The sequence below is a fragment of the Petaurus breviceps genome, unplaced genomic scaffold, assembly GCF_028583685.1.
Source record: "Petaurus breviceps papuanus isolate PSGF00001 unplaced genomic scaffold, PetGlider_PUasm1.0 90881, whole genome shotgun sequence".
NCBI lineage: Eukaryota > Metazoa > Chordata > Mammalia > Diprotodontia > Petauridae > Petaurus > Petaurus breviceps.
In genome coordinates, this window is record NW_027187369.1 from 12,155,953 (window position 1) to 12,182,123 (window position 26,171).

A 26,171-nucleotide genomic window follows, 5' to 3' on the forward strand; every position below is an offset into this window, starting at 1 on the left:
ACACACACACACACACACACACACACACACACACACACACACACACAGATCTGGCATTTCTCCAAAGGATGAAGAGTCACATTCAGTAAGAGGCATCAGAAAGTCAAAAGTGTGGGAATGGTTCCATTACTAGAATGATTAGGCCTCAAATCATTTAACTCTAGCTTAGACAAGTTACTTTCCCTCTCTGAATCTGTTTCTTTGGGTCTAAGATGGGGATAATAACACAAATATACTACTCTATCTATCTCACAGGTAGGATGGGGAGGGAGGGGCTTCAAAGTATAGGGAAGAAATGCCATGCGGTATAAGGTGTTTGAGGAAGGCATAGGATCATAGATTTAGAATTTGGACTGGAACAAAGAGAAAGTAAGATAAGAACAGAAAAGTAGGATGGTGTGAAATTATGGAGGGTCAAATAGAGGAACTTAAAAATTTATTTCTAAGGCAACAGGAAGTTATTGAAGATTTTTTGAGTAAAGAAATAAAATTATCTAAATTGCCAGATCTATACATAAAAAACATATAATAGGGGCGGCCAGGTAGCACAGTGAGTGAGAGCACCGGCCCCAGTGTCGGGATGACCTGGGGATCAAATCTGGGCTCATATACTCAGCACCACACCCAGAAATAACTGGCTGTGTAACCTTGAGCAAGTTACTTAACCCTGATTGCTTTAAAAAAACAACAACACATAATCCTCTGTTTAGCATTCAAAATCCTTCACAACCTTTCAGTAGCCTTATACTTGACTCCCTTCCACGTATGCTATAATGCAGTGACCCTGACCTCTTTGCTTTTCCTCACGCATGACAACCATATATCTCTTGACTCCATGTCTTTGCATTGGCTACCCCCCATTACTGGAATGCCCTTCTTCACCTATGTCTCTTAGTTTTCCTGGCTTCCTTCAAGACTCAGCTCAAATCTCACCATCCTGAGACTATCTCCCATTTATGCTGAATATATCTTGTATGTTTATAGTTATTTGCCTGTCATCTCCCTCATTAGAATAGGAGTTCCTTGAGGGCAGGAATCATGTACTTCCCTTTTCTTTGTAACCTCAGTGCTTTGCACAGTGCCTGACACTTAGCAAATATGGTTGACTAATCAAAGGAACACATACATTAAACACAAACATTCTGGCATTGGTATGAAGGAAGAGGAGGCTGGTCTGTCCAACTGGTTGGTCTATTGCAGGGTCTACTGAAGGAAAGAGAAGAGTCAATCCCAATCATGGGCACGGGAGACAATGTAACTGGAAGTGCTGCAGACGGAACAGTGAAATCAAAATGAAGAGTAGGTTTAAGAGGAAAGATAAGGAATTTGGACTTTGGCATTGTGAATTTCAGGTACTACTAGAACAATCAGGTAGAGATAAGTAGGAGATGTGGGTCTGGAGTACAAAAGAGAGATCAGGGCTGGAAATAGAAATGTAAGAGTCAACTGCATAGAGGTGGCAGCTGAAGTAATAGAAATGAATGAGATTGCCAAGGGAGGGAGTATAGAGAGAGGAAGAGATGGCCAAGGACAGGACTCTTGAGGAATATCTACATTAATCATCAAAGGGAAAAGGAGTTAGTGAAAGAGACGGAAAAGTAAATAGATAAGAGCAGATCCAGAGGAGGATGGCGTATCAGCTAGGGAATAGGGAGTCATTGAAGATTTTTGAGCAAAGGAATTGACGTGACAAGATCTATAAATAAAGAAAAGTGTTTGGGTATATTAGCTGGGCTGGGAGAGCCAAGGGAAGGGTGTTTTTAGGATTAGGGAGACCTGAGCACATTTGTAGGCAGATGGCAAGGAACCAGTGGTGAAGGAGAGATTGAAGATGCCTTATTAACAAACCTTTAGAGGCTTCCTTGTGCTAAAGGGAACTCCCTTGAAAGTCTGCCTACTGCCTGGGGAAATTCTGCTACCAGCTGCCACAGCCACCTGGGCTCACTCTAGCAGGAGCAGTATCTCTGCCTGATTCACCTACCCCTGCTTTAGCAATAAAACCTCTGCCCCCCAAGAGGGGGATTATGGGAAAGATACTATATCTTATTCATCTGCCAGTCTTTTCTTTTTCCAGAGAAGGGCGGGCGGGGGGCATAGACTAAAAGGCAGAAAACTGGATTTTAGTCCCTAGCTCTTCTGCTGGGACTGACATCCCTCTCCTAATTCCTTCCTCTCTCTCCCTCTCTTTTGATGTTCATCCTCTCTCTCTCTTTCTCTCTCTCTCTTCCTCTCTCTTCCCTCCCTCTCTCCTTCCCTCCCCCCTTTCTCTCTCTCTCTCCCTCACACACACATTTATGATCATTTTCCTTTTTTTTTTTTTTGCTAATAAGCAGCACCTCCCTGGCAGATGGACAAAGCCAATCAAAAAAATATTTAACTCTGAAGGAGTCAATTTTCCTTCCCCTTAATAGTTCAAATGTAAATAGTTCACATCTCTGTGATGGGAAAAGTGGGAAAATCAAGCTTCCCTCTAGTCTACTGAAAATGGTTCCCCTTGCTTTTCCCTGCCGCTGGGCACCATTGTACCCTGGTCTCAGAGATGGTTGCACAACTCTGATTGCCCTATGTCACTTGCTGTGGTTGCTGTAGTCTGCTCATGCATGAGTCAAGTTTTATTACTTGTCTGGCAGAGGAGTTCGGTCCCCATTTTGAAAATTCCTTCTCCTCATACTGTCCCCCTGGCAATATCTGATTGGTTGGTTTTAGTCACTATTTTCGCACTCTGCTTTAATAAATGGATTTAGAATTATAATTTACAGAGGTCATGATCGATGGAAAACAACAAATGAGATCTGCAGGTGGCGAAACCCAATTTTAATATGAGGTGATAGCGCCAAATCACAACCTTCCTTAGACACCTTAACAAATGCTCTGCTTAATATTCTGTTGGCAGGTACATCTCTAACAGACGCCCTCATCCATATTCAGAGGCCATAGCTTAGCTTCATGGGGTCCAATAATTACCAGGCAGAATTTTGTCTGGAGCTTAGGAGCAAATGGCATAGAACCCTCTCCGCACTCCCCCTTACCCTTTTGAATTAGCATGGCTTATCCCCACTTCAGAAACTGGAAGCACCAACGGTCATCCATGCAAATGACACAAACCCTGCTTGCATTGCTGGCTGAAAACCAGCTACAGAAGAAAAGTTAGGATACATGTATGCAGTTCTAACTAGCACACAAGTGGTTTTGTATTAACTTGGGGGGTCAGCTCGCAGGGCATAGCTATTCTAGGCAAAATAAGAAAAAAAACAATATATTCAGGCTAGTTTGAATACTTTGATTCAGAAGTTGAAAAAATGTTTCCAGATTAGTAATTTCTGGATATCCCCCCCAAAAAAAACCTGAACACTCACTCCGAAAACCAGTTAAATAAAACAATACAAGGAACTGTCCGCACTGTGTGCAACATTCAGTACCCGGGGTCCCCCACCTCTCTACTAAAAGGAGAGAGGTAAATTTCATCACCTGTAGAAAACCATTTTTCCCTCTATGTAGGGCAAACATGAAACTCAAAAGGGATGAGTGGGGTACTGGGGGGCCAAAACAAATCCAACCCAGTACAAACTCAAACTGGAAAATGATAAATGGTTTCTTTTTTTTAGAGGGGGGATACGAGGCAAATGGGTTTAAGTGACTTGCCCAAGGTCACACGGCTAATAAGTGTCAAGTGTCTGACACTGGATTTGATCTCAGGTCCTCCTGACTCCAGGGCCAGTGCTCCATTCACTGCAGCATCACCTAGCTGCCCCAAGCCATTTCTTTACTAGTTATGTGACCTTGGCCAATTACTTCACCCCTCTCTAGGCCTGTTTCTGTCTGATCTGGCTCTTAAAGTTATGACTTGGTTCAAAGTTCTAGCCTACTGAGATCTCTGGATCCTGACACTGTTACCTGGCATATTCTCAGTTTTTGTGTCATCTGCTGAGTAGACAGGCTATTCCAAGTCAGTCACCCATGTGTCACTTAGGTGCCAGCTCAGGATTTGCCATAATGATGGCATGCTGGTCCATTACATCAATCCTATCATATTCTTAAACATGGCCTGCTTAATCACATTTTCCAGGACAAAGAGAATTTACATCTTCTCCATGAAATTTAGATGTGCTCTGGAGACCATGGGATCCTACCCATCCTTTTTTCTGAAGCCTTTGAAACCTCTTCTCCTAACAATGTAGGGTTTGCTAATTGGTGCATTGGATTGAGTATCAGGCCTGCAGGCAGGAAGATCTGAGTTTTCCAGCTGCAGATACTTACTAGCTATGTGACCTGAGACAGGTCACTTAACTTCTCTTTGCCTCAGTTTCCTCATCTGTAAAATGGGGATATAATTATAAAATTATAATTATAATATAAAATTACAAAATAATTTTATTATTTTTATAAAATAATGTTAGAATATAAAAATTTTATTTTTATAAAATTATAATATTATAATATAAAAATTATAAAATGGGGATATAATAATAAAGCACCTACCTCCTGGGGTTGTTGTGAGGATCAAATGGGATAATAATTATAAAGTGCTTAGCACAGAGCCTGGTGCATAGTAGGTGCTATCTAAATGTTAGCAGTTCTCATTATTACTTCTTAGGCTTCTCTTCTATCACAAATTCTAAAAGATCTCATCATGACCTCACAGATATGCATACCTAGAACTTGAGATTCTAAAAGAGAGGCAAATATGACCTCATGTCAATCCATATCACTGAGACTCATTTGGTGGGATGAGAGCTGGGATCTGAATATGGCCCTGGAGATTCTTAAAAAAGGCCTGGTTCACTCTTCTGGAGCTATAGCCCAGTCACAGGACCACCAGAGTCTCCAAATGCTTGGGAGGGGCAGGGAGATTCTTGCTTATTGGGTTACTTGGTCTCTGGACTATATTCCCCCAAAACTATCTATGTTCCACTGTGCACTGTCCTTCCTCAACCCCAGCCCAGGCTCTGATGGCTAGGAGTCTTTCCAGTGTGCAAAGTATAAACCAAATTGGAAGCTGGTGGGACAAGAAAAGAAGAGGTAAAGGGAAAGAAAGGACTGTACTCCCATGTAGTGAGTGTGAGAAAGACACACGGACTTGGAGCTGTGGCCAAGTGGAGGGAGAGAGGCCTGTGTCTGATGTGGCCTGTTGCCACAGTAGCTGCGGATCACAGATAACCACAGGAAAGTTTCATGTTTCCGGCTCCTGCTGGATAGACAGCTAATTGGACAGCAACACTTCCAGTGCTGGTTTCAGAGTTAAGATTGTGAGAGGCAGATGTTCAAGAAAATTAAGTTAGTTTTGGTAGGGACCAGAAGTCCTACCTCAGGAAGACCCATGAGCATTCTAATGATTTATTTCTGAAACTGCTTGGGGACCCTGAGGTCCCAGCAGCAAAGCTCACTGGAGTCAGACCAGGCCGCTTGTAGTACACACATATAATGCCATAGTTTGGAGTCTCAGACAAGACAAGAAGACTCATAAACTGAATAAATCTCTGAGGACTGTTAGTTCCGGGCTTATGAACTTCAGCTCAGAAACGGTAAATGTCAAGACGTGCACAATGACAGTGTGATGTTCATTTATCATCCAAGAACTCTTGCTAGAGTCCTACTAAGAAATCTTGGTGTTCAGGGCAAATACACGTACGTCCCTGGGTAGTTTAGAGATGTAGTGATTTCTTTCAGTTTACAAATCTCCCTAGAGAAGCACTTCTCAGTATCTGTTCCAAGGAACTTGCTGTGCTCAAATCAGGGGTTAGCTGGACTGCCTGGTGTTCAGAACAACTAAACTGAGAAGGGCCCATTTCCCCTTGCAGGGACAGCCAGGCTTGGAGCCAAGAGATATGATCCTGAGGCCAAAAGGGCAGCATAGATTTGAAAAGTCCTGAAGGTTATTATATGCCATTTCAACAAAAGTTTCAGGATGTCAAAGGATCAACCAACACATATTCCTGATGTCTTGGAAATTCAATTTAAAGCTACAATCCTTTTGGAGGTTCTATGAGACTCCTGGGTCCATTTCCTATTCAGATTTGGACTTTTGAAAAATCTCCATACTTTCATTTCCACAACTTGGCTGTGGCTCAGTGTACAATTACTCTCATTTTCTCCAGTGGTATTAAAAGTTGAGGCAGGCATGCTGCTTACTCTTAAGACCACTTTAAAAAACCCTGAAGATTAAGTGGCAATGAGACCTACTTTGGAAAGCAATTTGCTGTCAGCCTTCAAGGCATCAATCATTTTAAATGTTAAAGCTATTGAGAAAAAACTCACTCTGTCAGTCTAACATCTTTAAACAACTAAAAAGAAAAAATTGTTTTTCCGGTTTGTGAAAATGCCAAATGAAACAAATTTTTGTCTTATGAGTTAAAGCATGCTTCATTTTTTACCCCTGATCCAGAGGGGCTGGTTACTTAATTCAGTCTATGCAGATGTCTGTTTCATGTATTTCAAAGAAAATTAACTTAGGAACCTTAAAACTGGTCTAACATTGGGGGAATCTCTAACATTTGAACATATTAGTTGAATCCAAGAGTATAAAAAATCTTTTCACTTCTCATTTGCAGTAAGACACAAACACATAAAATTGGTGCAGAATGAGTTTTACATGAGCAAATGCTTCAATTGGACTCACTCTGATTATTCCCTACCAAACAGTGGTAGCGAGCAAAAATAATAAACAGCTGACATTATATACACTTACATGTGCTGGGACTTGGCCAAGTACTTTACAATATTATCTCATTTGACCCTCACAACAAAGCTGGGAGGTAGGTGCTATGCCCATCTTATAAATGAGGAGACTGAGGCAAACCCTTGGGGATAGGTGACTTGCCCAGAGTCACATAGCTAGTGTCTGAGGCTTCCTGACTCCAGTTCCAGAGTTCAACAGAGCTCTATTACAGAGTAAGATTTGTGAGTCTTGTTGGTTTTGAAGGAACACTTCCCTTGTCCCTTCCCCTGTCAACTACTGTAGGCAGGCCGTGAGACTTGCCATTGGTCGTGGAGGTTTCCTGGTTTGGTAAAAAGAAATCACACTTCAAGGTTTTACAAAGTGATTTTTTATATCTGTGATTCATTATTATCTTTACAGATGGGGAAACTGAGGTACAGAGGGTCTTTTAAATTGTTTACTCAGGGCCACACAGCTAATGCTTGAAGTAGGATTTAAACTCAGCTTTTCCTGACTCAAAGTCCAATCAGTACACTTCTATGCATTGTTCCATTCAGCTGCCTAAAATGAAACCTTTGCTTTTGCACATGATGGTACTGAAATCATGAATGACTCCACATTTGGCCCCAAAGAGGCTTTCTGCAAGAGGATTTTAATCTCATCAGCATCTTATCCAAGGTAATACAGTTATGTAGATGAAGATGGACCAAGCTAGAAGATGCATCCTGGGACATTTGCACCAGACAGCCTAGTCCTGATTTGTATAACCCATAAGGATAAGCTGGCCTCTCCAAATTGCATAGGTGATGAGTGATACAGCTGAGAAAGCAGCACTGCATTTTAATTCTGCTTAGGATTGCTGCAAGATTGAAAGAAACCTGGGGTTTGAAACTGGTAAATAGATATAGAGTGGGGGAAGGGTGAAAGATATGTTTTTGATGCCCTTACCCCTTAAGGACCAAAGCCGAATTCAGCAGAAGCTCCTGATGAGGGGGGATGTGTTCAGAAAGCACTGGTTGAGTGATTCTTGTTGCTATGGAAACAGAGATAGATGCATCTCCAGGTGCTGGGGCCGCTCCCCACGGCCTCCCAGCCAAGCAGCCATTGCCCAAAGCTAGCCTGGCTCATTCCCATTTCACCCTGTTCTTGTTTCTGATCTTTTGTCAAACTGAATGCATGCAATCCCTGTCTGAACAAACTTCGCCCAGTCTAATCAAACCCATTATGTCTGCTTCTGAGTACAGGGGAGTAGCACTGATCCTGTATCCAGTCCAGATTGTGAAAACAACATCTTTCATATACTTCTGTGTATTAGTTGTCCTTGCAGAGTCTACTAATGTACAAATTGGCATCTCCCCTGATAGGGTTTTTGACTGGAGTCTCAGGTCATTCAGTATGAAAACTTCCTCGCTCTTTCCCTGCCTGTAATTCACAAAGTCCTAATAAGTCCTTAAACCACATTGTCCTGCTACTTTATCCTAACTTTTGAAAACTCAACTTTACCAATTCCTAAAACTTGGGCATAATTTCATCCTGTGTCATGTTTCTGTTCGAGGCAGTTGACAGTTAATTAAATTCCTTCTACCAATATCATCCCTGAAAATCTTCAGCCTTGCGACCTTCTTATAACCATGAGACAGTTCATTAAAACATCTGTGCCGCCCAGCAGGCCCGCCCACCCTTTCCCCCTTCCTCCCCCCTCCTCCTTCCTCCCCCCACCTCCATCCTAGGGAGGCTGGATGTGGGGCAGGGGAGAGGACAGTAACAGCTCTGATTGGTCTCATGTGGGGTACAAGCCCTAACGATGCCTGCCACTGGACCTGTTCTCCTTTTACTGATGAAAGACTGGTGGCAATTTAGGCTTCAATCTGTTATATATGTATCTTGACTCCCACCAGTGCTAAATTAGAAATGTGGTTCTTGGTAGTGGAGAAAAGCTCAGTCATTAAAGCATGAAAACTGGGAGGGGGGAAAGGGGGCTTGGACGTAAATTACACATAGAGGGAGCCCCAGTGCGGGGAGGGAACCTTAATAATATTGGCTTGATTTAATAGAAAATAGTCTAGTCCAGAACCATTTGCATTGCTTACAAAGTCGATTCTTCTCAGTGGTCCTTGCCTCAGAGACTATATTCTATATTGAGTCCATACTGTCCCTATTTAGCTATTGAGATACAGAATCATAATAGTAGTAGTAGCAGCAGCATTTATATAGTACTATATTGCTACATTATCTAAGCATTTTTTATAAATTATTGTCTCATTTGATCCTCCCAACAACCCTGGGAATTTAGGTGCTATTGTTATGCTCATTTTATAGTTGAGACACTGAAGTTAAGTGACTTATCCAGGGTCACAGAGTTTTGGACTCAGTCTTCCTAATTTTAGGCAGAGGGTTTTATCCATTGTACCACCTAGCTGCTTGCTGCACAGAGACACAAACTACCAACAGGCATTGTCTGGATAGTGTGGGGGCACTCTGTTCTCTACAGTACAGTGGTATAATAGTGTTACCCTACAGGAGTCGCCAGTTGGCACAGACAAGGCAGCTTAGCTAGTGCTGGCTGGGGCCCCAGGTTCATTTGGGCCCATTTGACCTCCTTAAAAAGTCAGGTCTTCTTAATCATGGTTGCATTGAATCTTCTGAGTAGTATTGATCTCTAAAGACAGATAATGGCAGTGAACATGTTTATCACATTTGCAGACCTTGGACAAATCACTTAACCTTTAAAAAGCTGTTTTCTCATTACAAAATCATGTAGTAGGTAGACTTATGTCCTTTTACAGTGTCTCTTGATCTGATTTTTAAATAGGGGCAAGAGCAGAAGTACCATTTATTTAAGTGGACCATTAATTGAATTCAATTGAACAAATATTAAGTTCTCATTGGCCTGAGTCAAGGAGCCCATCTTCTATTTACTATCAGCAGCCAGACAAAACATGAGCGAGTTTTGGCCCTCAAGGAGCTATTACTCTGGGCACTCAATCTGACATGTACACAGAATGCAAAGTAACACAAAATTATTTTTCAAGAGGTTAAGTGCCACTAAAACTGCCGTAATTTGGGTTGCAATGTCCAGACACAACCAGGTTTAGTCATTGGGACTTAATATTCTGGAAATACGTTCTTAACCTTTTGGCTAATCCTAAACCCCTTTTTGCAGCGGAGTGAAGCCTGACATTTGTCAGAATAATGTTTTTAAATGTCTCAAATAAAACACATAGAATTAAAGCAATTATATTGAAATCTAATTATCAAAATATGTTTTAAGTCAATTGCTTTCTCTGTGTCCTCTCTGCTGCTATTTTTTCCTCCTTTGCAAGTGTCTTCAAGACTTTGAGATCTGAGGCCATCTCCCATCGTCCTTTTCTGTATTCTGGCCACTGGACGCAAATGGCTCTGGAGGAGAGCATGAGACTGGTGACTCATCACTTCATGCCTCTACTATTGAAATAGCCTGTTTGGTGGTCTCCACAAGTATCTCTGATCTTTCTAAAGCTCAGGTCTAACCATGTCACTCCCCCACTCAATAAACTCCAATGGCTCTCTGTCACCTTCAAGATCAGACATAAAATCCTATGTTTAGCCAATAAGTGATTTGATTTTGTTTGTGATCTTTGTTCTCCAAAATAAGGGGAAGGAAAGGGATGATTTCTGCTGAAAGAATAATTTCTGCTCCCCAAAGGTAGATCAGAAGTAACATGCCTTTTCCAATTTTTTAGTTACTCCTGGAAATGCACCAGTTGAAGGAACAAGTACTCCTGTCTCTCAGCTTTCAGCCACACCTTTTAGTGCTGGGACCATCATCACCACACCAGCTGGGAGCACCTCCTCTATGGCCCCAGCTTTTCAGAACACATCCCTGGCTTCACTGCCTGGGAACAGGACTGGCTTCTCCACTTCAGCAGTCCCCATTACTGCCAGTGCTATGGTGACTGAGTCTTCTGCAGCAACCATCCAGTCGTCCTTCATATTATCCACAGAACCTTCAACTGGGCCCAATGCAACTATGACCTTCATGGCAGCCATGCCAGTTGAGGCTACTGCTACTCTGAGGGAGACAATGGTTCCTTCAGTTGTCACCACTGTTGTGACTACATTCAACTTCCTAGTAACTCATGAAACTGCTGACCCAAAGACTCCTTGGAAAGCAACTCAGAAGATGCCATCATCTTCAACTATTCCAACCACCAATCTTGCTACCTCTGAAGCAATCCACCTTTCTGCATCAGTCCACACTTCCAGGAAAACATTGGAGCCTGGGCAAACGGGACTGGTCACCACTTCACTGCCTACTGACACAGGATCCATGATGGCCCCCAAAAGAAATACCACCATGACTACAGATGAAACTAGAAGTTCAAAATCAGCCAGAACCTCCATTTCATCTATACTACTGATGCCCACTGCATCCTTATTAGTCACAACTAGCCCTATATCTCAAGTTGCAGAGAAAACAGCTCTGGCAACAACATTCATGTCTAGTTACAACCTCACAACCTTTCGCACTACATTACCATCTGTAGACTCTGAAACACCACCTCAAGCCACGATGGCAACTGTGTCGACCCCAGGCAAATCCTCAACTGTAGACTCCTCTCCTGGGTACCCCCAAGATTCACACCTACACAGACTGACTGCATCTCTACTGCAGGGGTTTCCAAGGCAACCCCTTCAGGTCTCGAAAAAGAAATCACATCTACTTTGGGATTCTCCATACCACTTACATCCAGAAAGACCATGCCTACAAGTCTAGCTAAGACTGGATGGCCATTCACATCCCTTGAGACCTTGAAGACATCATCAACTAAGGGTACAGATATTGGAGCTATACTTACTCAGACTGGTTCTGGTTCTGTAGATTCTATGGCCACCACTTCAGGTCTGGAACCCAGGATCACATTCACCTTGGGGCTTTCTATTCCACTTACAACCACAATGACCCTGCCTATAAGTCTAGCTGTGACTGGATGGCCACTCACATCCTTTGTGACCTTGAAGATGTCAACAGTACCAACTAACCACACAGCTGGTGATACTGGAGTTCATTCTACTGCACCTCAAACGCTTTATTCCTCCAGCACCAAGGATTTCCAGCCTTCAACAATGACTTCTGACATCACACCAACAGGCTCCTTAACTAATGTTTCAACTCTTCCTGTAAGTACACCTAGCACCATACTCATTTCCACTCTTCTCCTTTCCACACTGGTTGCTTTCTTACCCTCTGTTACTGCACATGCCACAGCAAGACAAAATAGTGTTGGCACCATAACCAGAGCTTCTGTGATGACAGCCTCCCGGTCAGCAAACCCATCATCCTCTTGGGTGGTACCTACTTCTACCATGGCTCTCACAGCACCTACTGATACCTTACCTCTTGATACAACTGCTACAATTTTTGCTGATGTAGTTCCATCATCCTCTATACCCATGTTTGAGACACCTTCCAGACTGACCTTGAATCCCTATTTTTCCTCTTCCTTATCCACTGGGGCCTCATCTGAGACCCTGCTGCTGGGTTCCACTGTGTCCTTTCTATCCATAGGAATGGCAAGTTCACCTGCTGCTGTCCAGTCCCCTCCAACCTGGGATTTGTGAATGATTGGTCATGTGTCCTGAGAGGAGAATCTTGGCAACTAATGGAAAGAACAATGAATATAAAGTCAGAAGACCCGGGTTCTTTTCTGTCCTGTGTCATCTACTATGAGACCTTGAATCTCAGTTTCCTTATCTGTGAAATGAGGGGGTTTGGACTAGATCTCCAAGGTCCCACCTATCTCAATGGTGTAGAAAACAAGGAAGAAAGCAATGTACTTTTTGACTATGGGGACCACCCTCTCTTGTCCCCCTATAGAACCCAGGTCTTTCTACTCTGTTAATTCTCTTCTTGCATTAGGAGCCAGCTCCATATGCTACCTTTATTCTTCCAGTCTTTACAGATCTGGAGATTACAAAACATCTGAGAAGTGGGAAAGAGGGAGAATTGGCATCTAGCACTACATAGAAGCAGGGAAACTTTTCCATCTGATGAGGTAGCCTCTTTGCCTCCCTACATCCCTTATGTGATGGCCATCTGAACACTGAGAGGCATTTTGAGAGGACATGCAAATGATTGGCACCATCATGGGCTTCCAATCACAGGACAGTTCAGCCACCCTCATCCTGGATTGGCTGCCTCTGGCACCTTTAAACATGTTCAAGTTGAGAAATAGCAGAGTCCATAGGAGCATCAGGGAGAGGATCTTGGAGATCCATCCATCCCTTCCATCATTTTTATCAATAACAAAAGTGAAACCCAGAAAAGTTAAATGATTTGTCCAAGGTCACACAGTAGCGGAGGGAGGGTTTGAATGCAGCTCCTTTGATTCTAAATCTAGTACTCTTCCCATGATGCCAAAAAGCAAGTAGATGGGCTTTTCAGATGAACAGCCACTGTGTAATGGGCTGAAAATTGGTTAAAAGTTGATAGTCAGATAAAGTAGCTTTCTAAGTTTTGCTGGTTCTCCCCTGCCCCATCAACTCCAAATTTGTGCATCTGATCCCCACAGCTGAAGTAAAGAAAGGGGGGCTATGGGAACTTCCCAGATCATTGAAGCCAAACCCAAATAAGTGCTTTAACTTCCCACTTGATCTAGGTTAATTAATCAATGCTGTGGGCTTTAGTGATTGCCCTTAGGGTCAAGTGACTCAAAGGAAGCAAACTGAAAATCAAGGTAGGTCAGAGAACATTTCTTATGTAAAATCACAGAATCTCAAATTGAACCCTTGAGAGATCAGGTTCCCAGTAAAATCATTATCCTAAACTAATTGTACAAAATGCAATCATTCTCTTTGTTTCTCATTTCACTTTCCTTCTACAACATCAAAATGAGCTTCTCAGTGTCTGATAATGAGTCAATGGTTCCCCTCAGCAATCCGTTTGTCAAAAACTGGGTAAAAGACAATTTCTAAGTATGGATGACTGAAGAGAACAGTGAAATAGTTTGAGGGAATATGATCTGGACAGCATGATTTTTCACATCTCATGTTGGATTTTGACTTTTTTTTCTATTAGGTCCATCCACTTCAAAAGCACCATACACTGGGCCTTGGTAATCTCTCATAAATGAGGCAGGCATTTCTCTCTTCTCAAATGAACAGTACTGGGTAGAGAGCAAATGTGCAAAGCCTCTGCATGGGATAAGGTACTGCAGCTGCTTTTTGAACCCTTTCCCCAAACACTGTCCTAACCATGGTCCATCAGAAAGAGCCCTGGATTTAGAGGCACAGGACCTTTCTTCCAAACCTGGCTCTGTTACATACTAGATATGTTACCTTGGGCAAGTCCCTGGACCTCTCTGGGTCTCAGTTTCCTCATCTGTAAAATGAGAAGCTTGGATTAAATGACTTGAAGGTTCTTTTCACCTCTAAGTCTATGAATTCATTGAGTGTTAGCTAAATTTATCTTTTGTTTTGACAGGGAAGGATGGGCCGCCTCTTTTTATAATCTTTTTTTTAAATTAATTTGTTTGTTTCCTTTTAGTTTACAGGATTCAATTCCACAATTCCTTGAGTTTCACATTTTGTCCCCCTCCCTTCCCTGCCCCCCATGGTGGCTTATAGTCAAGTATAGGATCTGTAAATACTTTCACATTATACATTAGTCAGGTTATAAGGACGGATTGTACCAGCTGGAATGAAAAATGGTAAAGAGGACATAAAACCAAATAAGAGAAGGAAAAAGATCAGGTATTTTGCTTCCACCTAGATATAAACTTAGTTCTTTCTAGTTCTTTCTCTGGATGCACATATTTCTCTCCATCATGGGATGGGCCACCTTTTGAATTGTATGTGTGCTGTTTGTGTGTCATAGAGGCATCCCTTTGAATTGCATGGTTTGGGTGCATTATTTTGAAGCCAATGAAATATGATTACAGTGTGACATAGTGGGAGTCAAGAGACCCAGGTCCCAGTCAATCCTGGTTCTACCACTCCCTATGTCACGTATGACCTTGTGCAAGTGACTGTCCTTCCTCTGGACCTCAGTTTCCCCACTTGCAATGATGAAATTGGACTAGGTTACTTCAAAGGTCTCTTCTAGCTTTGACATAGCTCCTTAAAGGCAAATAGAAAAATCTGATAAGAGTCCATGAAAATGTTGGGATAGCTAATATAGCAGCAATGATCTGTGATCTCGTCAGGGTGGGAACCTCCTCTACTTACTCATATTGAAACCCATCTACAACTTAGTAGAAGAATCTTAGAGAGTTGCCAGAGGTTTAGAGAGGTTAATGACTTGCCCAAGATCACACAACAAGTAAGTATCAATGTTGTTGTTGTTCAGTTGTTTCTGACTCTTCATGACCCTCTTTGGGGTTTTCATGACAGAGATACTGGAGTGGTTTGTGTAATGCAATGCCAAGCAAAGGCAACTTCCCAAGGTTCAAAATACCAGCATAGGTGCTATCCATTATATTCAGTGACAAATTAAGAACAGATAGAATCAAAATTTAACATCATTCAAAATACAGCATTTACCAAGTGTGATTCAATAATCTCCAAGTACTACCCCCAAATGTGATTTAATCAAGTACTACTCCACCCCTGGACATTACATTCATTTAATCAATCACAAAGTCCCTCTTCTAAATACTACTCTACCCCTAGGCTGTACCTTCATTTAGTCCATCACAAAGCCCCTCTTCTCAAATGGAGATTAGTTTCCAATAATAAGTAAAGTACATTCATTTGTTCAATCACAGAACACAAAAAGGTCAAAAGTTCCCCACCCTTGGATCACAATTGAATCTACCCCAGAGTTACAACAAGCTTAAGCACAGCATTTAATACCCAAATGGAGGTCTTTTCTTCATCCTTACCTGAGGCAAGTTCTCAGCAATCTTTGTTCCTGGGGAGACAAAGCTTAGCAAGGCCACAAGATACATTGCCAGTGTCTTCATTAATTCATTCTCTGTCTGCAGAACAGTCCTAGGACCCCTGAAAACATTAGCAAAGCCCTCTCCCAGGATTTCTGTAAACATACAACAAGAAAATCCTTCTTCAGGGCTTCTGAACCAACAGCAAGGTTCCAGAACCTCTGCAACAACAGCACTGTCCTTCACCAGTGGACAAATCTGGCAAAACAACATCAAAACAGACAAAGTACCAGCATAACAGCCATGTCTCCTCAGTCCTTGGCAACTCTGGGTGGTAGCTCTCAAAAGTCCTGGGCAATTCAAACTGGCCCTCAGCAATCCTTTCTGTCTCTCTCTGCCTCCAAGATGCTGCTTCCAAAAAGTTCTTCTGCCTCTCTCTTTTCTTGTGTCTCTCTAAATTTACTTCACCAGCTCCTCCCAGTTCAGCCCTCTCTTTTCACATCAACAAGTCCATCCCACAAGTGGGATTCACACGCTCTGGGTTTTAACACAATCAAACCAAAAACCAAGCCAATACAGGGGGATCTTTAAATTCAATTACTATTACAATTCGCTATTTCCTTTTCCAGCTCACTTTACAGATGAGGAATCTGAGGAAAATAGGGTGAAGTGACTTGCCCAGGGTCACACAGCTAGTAAATGTTTGAGGCCAGATTTGAACTCAGGAAGATGAGTCTTCTTGACTGTGGGCCTGGTGCTCTATCCACTGCAGTGCCACTTAGCTGTCACCAGTGTCAAAGGAGGCATTTAAATCCAGGCTCTTGTGTAGCCAAGTCCATTGTAGAATCCATTGTATCATGTTGCCTTTACAGAACACAAATACTGCCTGGAAATTGTTCTGTCCTAGTGATTTCAGTGCACCCCCCCCAACTTTAAACAATTGGCTGTAGAGTTGTGAAAAGGTATTTTATTTTGTCTTTTACAGTTGAACCATATTTTTCAAGACAGTGAGTTCGCTCTTATAAATCTAACGGTAAAAATGAAAGTCAGGTATGTATGTGTGTATGGGGAGAGTGGCAGGGATAGTAGGAGAGGCACAGATCTCATATTCTAAAGGTGCCATTGCATTTGGTCAGCCTTTAAAGTGAGCTTTTTTATCCTATATTATTACTATGGTGTCAATAAGGAAAAAATATGGAAAACTGGGGCTAATTACTAAGGTCTCTACCAGCACAGTTCCACAAAGGACTGAATTGAAATGGTTGGGTGCCCAAAGGGCATGAAGGAATGGCCATAGTGTATTTGCAATGATGACCTATGCGCATGGGACCTGCACAGAAGAAACACATGTCTGGGTTTGAAAGCCCCCTATTAATCCCTTCCTACCTTTTACTCCCCTCTGAGTTACAATTCCTGTGGGTCTTGCTATTCCTTGCACATGATGTTCCATCCTTCCACTCAGTTTGTTCCTATTGCCTGTTCTCCAGGCCTGAAATGCTCTCACTCCTCACCTCTGCCTCTTGGCTTCCTTTGAGACTCAGCTCAAATTCCCCCTTCTGCAGGCATTTTTCAGCCCTCCCCACTCCCCGTCAGTGGTTAGTGCCTTCCTTGAGCTAACCCCTCACTTACACTGAGTGTATCCTGTAGGTACAGAGTTGTTACCATGATGTTCCCCCAACACAGTCAGCTCCTCAAGGTGAGGACATGTTACCTCCTATGTATTTTATTTAAAACATGATTCTAAGAAATGGAGTCCATAGAAATGGAGTCCATAGACTCCAGCACATTACTGAAGGGGGCCAAGACACAAAAAATGGCTAAGAACCTAGAGACAAGGTGAAGTTAACTCTACCATGTACTTTTCTTTCTTTCTTGTTTTTTTTTAAAGCAATTGGGGTTAAGTAACTTGCTCAAGGTTACACGGCCAGTTATTTCTGGGTGGGTGCTAAGTGTCTGAGCCCGGATTTGATCCAGGTCATCCCGACACTGGAGCCGGTGCTCTTACTCACTGTGCTACCTGGCCGCCCCTAAGCAATTGGGGTTAAGTAACTTGCTCAAGGTTACACGACCAGTTATTTCTGGGTGGGTGCTAAGTGTCTGAGCCCGGATTTGATCCAGGTCATCCCGACACTGGAGCCGGTACTCTTACTCACTGTGCTACCTGGCCGCCCCCATGTACCTTTCTTTAGGAAGGCTTTTTTGGACTACCCATGGCTCTCTGTGCCTCTTGATGTGTCAATTCCCTGTTGTTCCAATTGTTCCAAGGGACAAAAGCACTGAATTGGCACAACCTCTGAGATTCAGCATACAAAGCTAGGAAATGACTGTGCTCAATTCAGAATGTTAATATTCAAGATAAAGTGGACATTTTGGGTATCAGGGACAAGGGAAGGATTTGGGGATTTAATTAGTAGAGACCACTCAAAAAGAAAGGGGAATTCTTCCTTCGTGATCAGCTGGGAGTCCTGAGTCTCTGCCAGGGTACAGAGAATCCATGAGGAAAACAAAATATTGTGTCTTTAAGGCTGGGGTCCATTTCCCTTCACTGATCCATCAACTTGTCTCTTCGTCTGAGTTCTCCCTGAGTAGATCATTAAGGGTAAGGGAGACATATTTGGGACACACTCTGAACTTTTTGAGGCTATGAAGGACAGCTCCTTAGTTCTTAGTTTCTCATGTCCTTTGGTACTCCTATCAATAGTGCCAAAACACCAGACTGGATGGACTCCTGGTCTGACCCTTTGTGACACTGTTTCTGTTTTTATCTTTGGGTGTATTTAGTATCTTTTTAATAATCTCTTTTCACCTTTGATGCCGAAATAAGTTTCAAGAAAAAGGAAGAATGAGCCAAAGCAGAGTGAGTATGCCTTTTAAAAGATTGCTTCTCATTTTTCTGGTTAGATACATATCAATAACTTTTCTTTCTTTTGATGTTTTGTTAATGTTTTTTGCTTTTTTTGGACAACAGCACCTCTACAGAACTCTATCTTGTAGCAAAGAAAATCAGTTAAGCATGTCTGAGAGTGTATGTAGCATCCTGTACCCATAGTGCACTACCTTTCTACTTAGAGGAAGGAAGTCTATTTCTTCATTGGGCCTGTGGTATTAAGCTTTATACCTTTTCTACCCAGGTTAATGTTATTAAAGGAGATGCCCATTGTGACTACTTGGAACATGCTTCCTTTGAGACACAGGAATAGAATCCCTATCAAGAAAAGTTGCGCCTACTACCATTCTGGCAATTTGGGGAAAATAGTCTTGTGAAGAAAGTGGCTGTGAAATGACTTTGGAAATTCCATTTTATAAAGTGAACCCTAGGGGGCAGCCACCTTGCAGGAATCCCTGGTCATTAAGGCCAAGGCCTTGTGTCAAAGTCAACCTGCACTAGGAATATAGTTAGCATTCAGTTAGCCTACTAGAGACGGAGCTCTAAAAGGGCAAATACCATGCCTGAATGAAATGTTGTATCTTCCTTGGCACCCAGAACAATGTTCTCTTCACATGACAGGGACTTAATAAATAGTTGTTAAATGACTGTTTGAGTAGCATTATACCAGATGAACAGCAGTTCTTGCATACAGGGCAAGACTGGATATCTCACCCTCACCTCCACCTCTACTCCTACTGTCCCTTGGGGTATGGCTCTACCATTAACTGCATTAATGTTTAATGTGCATTATTAACATTTTCTTAATAAGTTTCTTAAGCTCAGACAACCAACAAAACAAGAAATCATGGCTAGATCTGTAGCATTTGCCAGTTCCCAAGGTGTAAATGCTTACACTGAAAATTTAACAATCAGCTTACACTGAAAATTTAATAATCAGCTTTCAAGGTGCAGCTGGTTTCAGCATACCCCTGGATCACAGTTATCTCAAAGATACGTTACACTCCATCTTTCATATGTCTGTCTTTTCACTGGTTTTATCCCCCCATGCCTGGAACATATTCACACCTTCCCTCCACCTCTTAGAATCCCTAGTTTTCTTAAAGGCATAGCTCAAGCATCACTTGCGACATGAGACCTTTTTTTTTTTTGCTTTTTTGAGGGCAGCTGGGGTTAAGTGACTTGCCCAAGGTCACATGGCTAGTTTTTTTGTGTTAAGTATCTGAGGCCAGATTTGAACTCAGGTCCTCCTGACTCCAGATCCAGTGCTCTATTCATTTTGCTACCCAGCCGCCCCTGTGAGACCTTTCTTGATCCCCTCAGCTACTGATGTCTCCTCCTTTCCCTTCTCCCCATTATCTTATATTTGTAGCTACCATTAACTAGCTGTGTCACCTAAGGCTTCCCTTCTCTGAGCTTCAGTTTTCCCTATGCCCCTTCCAGTTTTCAAACCTTATTTTAATGTCTTGAAGATGATGGTATCATAATAAAAGTTTTTTAGCAAATATAAAGAGCTTTTCTTTTTTCTTGAGGGGAAAAGGTGGGGCAATTGGGGTTAAGTGATTTGCCCAAGGTCACACAGCTAGTAAGTGTTGTGTCTGAGGCCAGATTTGAACTCGGGTCCTCCTGACTACAGAGTCGGTGCTCTATTCATTGTGCCACCTAGTCACCCCAATATGAAGAGCTTTTCAAAGCATTTATAAACTAGATACATCTTTTCACTCTATACAGCACAGTGATACTTCTAAGGTATTCGCAAATTATCTGGCCATGCTAATAGCATTGACCTTGAGGACATTCTCCCTCCTTCCTCACTGAGGTCAGTGTTTAGTTCACAGTCTTTTTCTGCACACCAACTTCTGCCCTCAGACTAGGAGACTTCAATGGCTATCTGAATGTTGCCTCCACTACCCTAACTTTTCCAGTTTCTCACCTCCTCAATTTCCATGACCTCTTCCTCCACTCACCTCCACTATGCAGAAGTATGGCCATACCTTTGATGTCACCATCACGTGTCCCACTTTCACAGTCATGAACACTGTAATGCTTTCATCTGATCATAATCTTTTATCATTCTGACTTTCCTTCCACCTGACAATTCCTAGCTCTGGTCACCTTCACCATGACCTTTAGTCCCTCCATCTGTCAGTTATTTCCCAATGCCTAGCACAGTGTCTGGCACATAGTAAGTGCTTACTAAATGCTTGCTGACTGACTGACATAAGCACCTAGCTGAATAACAGCCCTGGGGATTTTTTTTCTTCCATAGTCTTATCATAAAATATTGTCAAGTGTTAGTCAACAAATACTTATTAAGCACCTACTGTGTGTAGAGGACTGTGTTGGATGCTAGAGGAAATACAAAATTTAGATAAGACAGTCCCTATCCTTATGCTCCTCACAGTCTCATCTAGATACTAGTAGAATCTAAGCTCTGTTGGGATTTAGTGTGGTATAGGGGGAAGGTGTGCTGAATTTGTCATCAGAGCACCTTGGGTCAAATCCTGGCTCTTCCACTTACTACTTATGTGACCTTGAAAAAGCTACAAGCCAAGACTAAAGTGGAGGGAGAGTTGGTGCATGACTTTTTGTTTGCAGATGATTGTGCACTCAATGCAGGCTCTATAGCTGAGAGGCAACAGAGTATGGATCAATTATCGGCTGCTTATGCTAATTTTGGCCCAACAATTAACACCAGGAAAACAGAGATTCTCCACCAGCCAGCACCAGGTTATCAGCCATATGTAACCATCAGTTATAGCAAATGGAGAAATTTTGAATACTGTGGGATAAGTTCACTTACCTGGGGAGTATACTTTCCAGGGATGTCCACATAGATTATGAGGTTGCCATACTTATTGCCAGAGCTAGTTCAGTGTTTGGGAAGCCCCAAAGGAAAGTGTGGGAGAGAAGAGGTGTTTGGTTGCCTACCAAACTACAGGTCTACAGAGCATTGTGCTGACCTCATTGTTGTATATCTGTGAAACCAGGACAGTGTACCAGCACCATGCCAGGAAACTGAATCACTTTCACTGGATTTATCTTAGGAAGATTCTGACGGTCACCTGACAGGATAAGGTACCAGACCCTGAGGTCCTTTCTCAAGCTGAACTGCAAGTGTTCCAACTCTACTGCAGAGAGTGCAACTCCGATGACCTGGCCACATTGTTCAAATTCCAAAAGTACATTTGTCTAAAAGACTATTTTATGGAGAACTCACACAAGGCAAACACTTACATGGAGGTCAGAAGCAGTGATACAAGCTTAAAATCTCTCTGAAGAACTTTGGAATCAATTGTGAGACAGGGGAGACATTGGCACAGGACCACTCAGCATGGCATGCCTGCATCAAAGAAGGCAGTGTGCTCTAAGAGCAAAGCAGAATTGCAATAGTTCAAAAGAAATGCAAAATGCATAAATTTAGAGACGTATCTACTCCAAATGTTCATGTAGACTGTGTGTCTCACCTATGGTAGAGTCTTCTGAACTTGCACTGGCCTCATCAGCCAGTCAGACACTTGACCCCAACACAGGAACAAAGGACAACAACCATCTTGAGCAAATAGCTTTTTCCTCTATTCTGTGCCTCAGTTCCATTACCTGTAAAATGAGGATAATAATAGCACTTCAATCCCAGGGTTACTCTAAGAATCAAATGAGATAACATATATAAAGTACTTTGCAAACCTTAAATCTCTATGTAAATATTAGTTAATATTATTATTGCCGTCATAGAGGTGTGAAACAAAGTATTATGTGAGATCAGAGGGGAAAGACTGTTGTTACTGATGGTGGTAGGGGTTATGAGGTGGAAGGGACATGGAGGAGGAAGCATTTCAAATGAGTGACATGAAATCAGGGATGATGGCTCACGTCTTTGGTCCCAGAAATTGTGGGACTGATGCTAGTGGATTGCTTGAGCTCAGGAGATCTGAGTTACAGTAGGGCTAAAAGCTAATTAGGTGTCTGGTACCATGATGGCAAGTCTATGGAAGTAGAGGATCACCAGGCTGCCTAAGGAGAGGTCAATAGGCCCAAGTTCTAGCCGTGTGACCTTGGGCAAATCACTTAACTCCAATTGCCCTCCAAAAAGCAAAAAAAAAAAATAGGCCCAAGTCAGAAACTGAATAGACCAAAGCTCCTATGCCACACAACAGAGTGGTTCGGCTCGTGAGTGATTGCTGCACTTTCAGCCCGGGTGACAGAGGGAAACCCAGTCTCAAAAAAAAATTAGTGCCATGATCAGGTCTATGTACAAGGAAAATGATTCTGGTAGTGGTGTGAACGGCAGATTGAGGAGGAGGGACAGCAGCATAAGAGGCAGAAAGTCAACAGCAAGGGGCTTAGGTTTATACAATGAGTCAAATAATTAGAACTAGTGCGCTTGTCATTCTGTGGTGTCTGAGTCTTTGGACCCCGTGGAGCATGCTGTCCACGTGGTTTTCCTGGCAAAGATACTGGAGATGTTTTCCATTTCCTCCTCCAGTGGATTAAGGCAAAAAGAGGTTAAGTGACTTGCCATGTGACTTACAGCTTAGTAAGTGTCTGAGGACAAATTCGAACTCAAATCTGTGTGACACAGTGGATAGAGTGCCAGACTTGAAGGCAAAAAACTCCTCTTCCTGAGTTCAAATCTGGCCTCAGGCACTTATGAGTTGTATGACTCTGGGCAAGTCCCTTAACCCTGTTTCCTCATCTATAAAATGAGCAGGAGAAGGAAATGGCAAAACCACTCCAGGATCTTTGCCAAGAAAACCCCAGATGGGGCCACAGAGAGTCAGACACAATTGATAAAATGACTGAACAACTTCCAGACTCCAAGCCCAGTGATCTATCCACTGAGCTATCTAACTGCTTCAACTCAGTACTTACTAGTTTGTCCTAGAAGTTATATAAAAATGCTTATTTTATTTTGATTACTAAAAATATTTAATGTTTTTTTTTAAGCAATCAGGGTTAAGTAACTTGCTCAAGGTTACACGGCCAGGTGTTTCTGGGTGGGTGCTAAGTGTCTGAGCCTGGGATTTGATCTCCAGGTCATCCTGACACTGGAGCCGGTGGTCTTACTCACTGTGCTACCTGGCTGCCCCCAAAATATTTAATGTTATTTATTTAAAGTTAAATTTAAAGTTTTTTTTTACATAGAGGAAAGAGATGAAAAGAGGGTTAGAAAGCCTTTTACTGCTTAAATATGAACCACCATGCTTATTACCTTCTCTTCCAAAGAGAAAAAAAGGTTGCTTTTTTCAGAGTACTGTTTATCTATTATTATGTCTGGACTGCAAGTTAAGATTTGCCTTACAAATCTAAAATCCATCATTATCCCCACTGATTCACTTCCCAAAAGGTTAAAATAACAACTTCCTCTGAGAGGAGGAGAAAAATTTCAGTTTGCAGAGAGGTGGCCAGCTGAGAAAGCTCCTTCACTTTCCTATGCTGCATCAGCTCTCAAAAATAGGGGCAAATACAAAGTAAGTAGAAGATAATGGAGAGTGGGGGTGAAAGAAGGGGAAGGCATCAGCAACTGAGGTATTTTTAATTTAAATTTTAAATTTTAAACTTTAAAATTTAAAGTTAACTATAACCTTCCTTTATTTTTTAGTATTTGGAACAGAGAGGCCTGAAAATGATGGCTGTGACATTTACAGCTGCTATATTTTATACACACACACACACACCACCACCACCACCCCCCACACCCACCACACCACCCACACCCCCACCACCACCACCACCACATACCACTTTGTCTTCTTTAGCAGGGGTTCCTATGATTTATTCAGCTCTTGGTCAAAGTTGTAAGGATCCTGGCCCACACTACTGTTGCAGCTGCCAGTGGGGGACTTAGAGATTTGCACAGAAGAGACAAACCAGGCCAAAGATGCTGAAAGCAAAAGGCCTTTATTATGGGTACACTTTACCTCACACAAGGGAATGTGCTTAACATGAGATACTTAGGGGGCCAAGAGAATGAAGATGAAGGAAGATAGGATATGTTGGGACAACAGTAGGGGTATGCTGATGAATGTTTTACAACTAGCTTTCTAGGAAAAAATGTACACACAAAATGCCTTTAAGTTGAAACTCCATTATTAACATTTTCTCTATAAGTTTCTTAAGTCTAGACAACTAATAAAACAAGAAATCAAGGCCTGATCTGTACCATTTGCCAATTCCCAAGGTGTAAATGCTTATATGGAAAATTTAACAATCAGCTTACACTGAAAATTTAACAATCAGCTTTCAAGGTACATCTGGCTTCAGCAGGCCCCTGGATCACAGTTACCTCAAAGACATATTGTACTCCATCTTTCATATGTGTATCTTTTTACTGGCTTGATCCCCCATGCCTGGAGCATATTCCTCCTTACTTCTACCTTTTAGAATCTCTAGTTTTCTTAAAGGCACAGCTCAAGCACCACCTTCTACAAGGGGCTTTCCTTGGCTACCTCACTTGCTGATGCCTTCCCCTTCTTTCACCCCCACTCTCCATTATCTTCTACTTACTTTGTATTTGCCCCTATTTTTGAGAGCTGATGCAGCATAGGAAAGTGAAGGAGCTTTCTCAGCTGGCCACCTCTCTGCAAACTGAAATTTTTCTCCTCCTCTCAGAGGAAGTTGTTATTTTAACCTTTTGGGAAGTGAATCAGTGGGGACAATGATGGATTTTAGATTTGTAAGGCAAATCTTAACTTGTAGTCCAGACATAATAATAGATAAACAGTACTCTGAAAAAGGCAACCTTTTTTTTCTCTTTGGAAGAGAAGGTAATAAGCATGGTGGTTCATATTTAAGCAGTAAAAGGCTTTCTAACCCTCTTTGCATCTCTTTCCTCTATGTAATTTTACCTTCAGAACAAGTGTATAGGAACAGACTGGCCAAAGTAAATGATTTTAGTATGTTCTTGGCCTGTCATGGCCTGTATGTTAAAAGACATTTAAGGCAAAACCATTGAAAGTCTTCAGCTAAAGGTAGAAACATCAGCAGATTTTAAAATAGACTGAAATACTGACTTAACTCTTACATTCCATAAACATGTTGGTCAATATGGAAAAATACAAAACAGCTGAGGGTAGGGACTGTTTGGTTTTTGTCTTTTGACCCCATCACCCATGCATGGCAGGGGCTTAAAAATCAATGCTTGCTTGACAGGGCTATATCAGGGGGCTCTAAAGGTGCAGGGTGCCTTAGCCGGAAGATGAGGCCCAGGCCTTGTGGTCACAACAAGAGGAGGAAGGGGATTGAATGATGGTTATGCCAGTGTAACAGGATGATCTCCAATGCCCTCCTACCCAAGAGTTCCTTTCTGGGCCCAGCAAACAGTCTCAATTCACACCTGCCCTAAATGACTCAGTTCAGCAAGGCCAGACCCCAATTTTAGATGCTACATTGCAGATTTCAAGACAGGCCCCAAGAGTAAGACTAGGTTCTTCATTGCCCCAGGGGAGTCCTGAAACCCTGTTTTATTGGGCCTAAGTATCTTTGCAATGGGATATCTCTGCTCTGTACACACCTCTTTCTCCTAGAAGGCTCTCACACCTGGGGGTAGGGGTTGGTCTTCACAATTGGGCTGCTGCATTAATTATTCAAATTAATCTATTAATGAGCAATTTTTTATTTATTATTTTGCAAGGAACTGGAATTGACCTTTCTACAACTTTTCCTCATTGTTCCTAGTTCTCTCCTCTAGGGCCAAAGAGCTGAATCCCTCCTCTCCAGGAGAGTCCTTCCTTCCTTCCTTCCTTCCTTCCTTCCTTCCTTCCTTCCTTCC

General features: G+C 42.3%; 2 protein-coding genes across 2 annotated transcripts in view; one reads left to right on the top strand and one right to left on the bottom strand.

Annotated features, from left to right (window-relative positions):
- The window catches only part of MAP7D3 (MAP7 domain containing 3), a 198,879-nt gene extending 181,187 nt beyond the window's left edge, over positions 1–17,692 (bottom strand). Inside the window, exon 1 of the mRNA XM_069074129.1 lies at positions 17,683–17,692. The gene's annotated coding sequence lies outside the window, so the exon portion shown is untranslated. The remainder of the gene's footprint in view (positions 1–17,682) is intronic.
- VGLL1 (vestigial like family member 1) overlaps positions 1–26,171 on the top strand; it is a 286,608-nt gene that overhangs the window by 56,218 nt on the left and 204,219 nt on the right. The window lies entirely within an intron of this gene.